Here is a 2,150-nt window from a genome sequence, read left to right as displayed (position 1 = left end):
GCCACAGGGGTGACCCCTCAAAACATGGCCTTCCCCTTAATGCCTTTACAACCTATTTAGGAAAATCAAAGGTCCCGTTGGTCTCGAAGGACCGATTAGTGAGAGCCCGGACCTCACAACTCCGTGTCTGCGGCGGGGAGGGGCATGTGGACCGGGGAGAATTCGGGAAAAGGGGCCCCGCGGTAAGCAACTGGCGGACAGAGGGATCCGAGCTGTGTTTTCCCTGAGAACGCCCTAAAAAAAAAGAAAAGAAAAAACAAGCACTGGAATGTGGGGTTCCAGCATCAGCTGTTGCTTTATGAGACCCGAATTCAGGCTGCTCTAGAAGAATTTTGGTCGAAAGTGGATTCTCTCTCCAGACGCAAATATTCCCTGACCTACTTCCCCAGCGCGCTCTGGCTCTTTGCTGGGAGAGGACCGCGCTGCCGGGGACTCGGCACTTCTGTCAATTGCACAGAGCAATTACTAAGAAAATATTGTGACGATTTTGTAGGGCGGAAGGGGACTGAGGGGTGGGGGAGGGTAAGTTAGTTTGGAGAGCAATTTGCAAAGGAATATTTATTAACTTTGATTCCCGAGGTCACCGCCGGAAAACGGGTGAGCTGCAGAGCTTTTCCTCTAGGTGGCGGACGTCGGTACCCAACAACCGTTAGGCGGTGCTGACTCCAAACACAGGATTAAGCTTCTTGCTGGTTAAAAATAATAATAGTAATAATATAGAGGTGTGGGGTTGTTTTTTTCCCCTTTTGGATATTTATTTATTGCAGGGAAAAGTCATTGATTTTCCTAAGCAAACTGTGTTTCTCCTTCACTTGGTGGAAAATAAAAACTGTTTGAATAAATAAGTTATTTCTGAACATTTTGTTGTCAAAGTGTTAAATGTTCCCGTCATTTTTATTCAAACACTAACATGATTACAGCCAATTATATATTCACCATGTTCTTTATTTTAGAGTAATTGTACTTGTCACTAATAAAACAGAGGCATAATGGATCGCTACTGTTCTGGATTTTCAAGCAATTTTGTGTAATTTGATTGAATTATACATCTTCTCTGCTACTTTTTTATTTTTATATTTGGGGATCCTATTTTCTTGAAAATTGCAGCTCTATGCTTGTTTTGTTGTTTCTCCAGTAACGTACACTTCGGTAACACTGATAAATAGAAAGAGTCCCTTTGAAATGTCGAAAATCAGCTGTTTCTTTCCCCACCCCCTCCCTGCACTTCTGCGCGGGGAAGACCTTAACGCCGCGCTGCCAGGCAGTCTGAGCCAGTGGGTGCGCTTTACCCGAAAAGTCCAGCGCCGAGACAAACTCCCCATTCACCTCAAGGCAGACGCCTCCCTGCCTCGAGTCTTTAGGGTTTTTGTCTCTTTCCTGTAATGATACTGTTGGGTGTCTGGGGCTTCAAACATGCCAAGACAAGCCGACCATGGGCTCAGTTCGTGTGCAGTATCAAGGGAAAGAGTATATACAGCACAGTTGAAAGATAAACTGTATAAATTACTCCAATTACACAAGCCCCAAACGTCCTACCGACTCAACCATCCCCCAGCAATTACAAAAATTATCTGTCCACCCACCTATGTTCTTTTTAGTTTCAGATATACTTAAGAAAACTGGGGTCAATAGTTTATCCCTTTTTATTTTGACGATAATTTCAATTAGAAGATACGGGGGGAAAAGAGACACACGTCTACCCAGTGTTCACATATATGAACAAATAAAGAAATAAACGTGACAGTAGACAGACAAGAAGTAGGATTTTAAGGGGCCATCTCCACAACTGAAGGAGCAGAGACTATGCAATTCTTTTCCCAACAAATCCCTCCAGTTCCTAGAACAAGACTCAAATGCCCCGCTAGGAGCTGCAGCTGCGAGATGGAGCCAAAGGCTCTGACAAGTGGCTGTGTATGACCCAATATTTATCAATAACAACAACAACAATATCAAGTGAAACCAAGGCTGGGGATTTTAAACTGCTTCTAAAGCTCTGGCGTGGATACGCACGTGGGCGAAAAAAAAAGTCGCTGGAGATGAGTTGGCTCCATTTGTCCGCCCTGGGGAGCAATCCCGGGGCAAAATCCAGTGCTAATTGAAAGACTGAGGAGCGTGTGCTAAAGATACTCTAAGCATTTTTTCAAGTAAAT

The sequence above is a fragment of the Neophocaena asiaeorientalis genome, unplaced genomic scaffold (genome assembly GCF_003031525.2).
Source record: "Neophocaena asiaeorientalis asiaeorientalis breed wild unplaced genomic scaffold, Neophocaena_asiaeorientalis_V1.1 scaffold359, whole genome shotgun sequence".
NCBI lineage: Eukaryota > Metazoa > Chordata > Mammalia > Artiodactyla > Phocoenidae > Neophocaena > Neophocaena asiaeorientalis.
Note: the sequence above shows the minus strand (reverse complement) of the source record.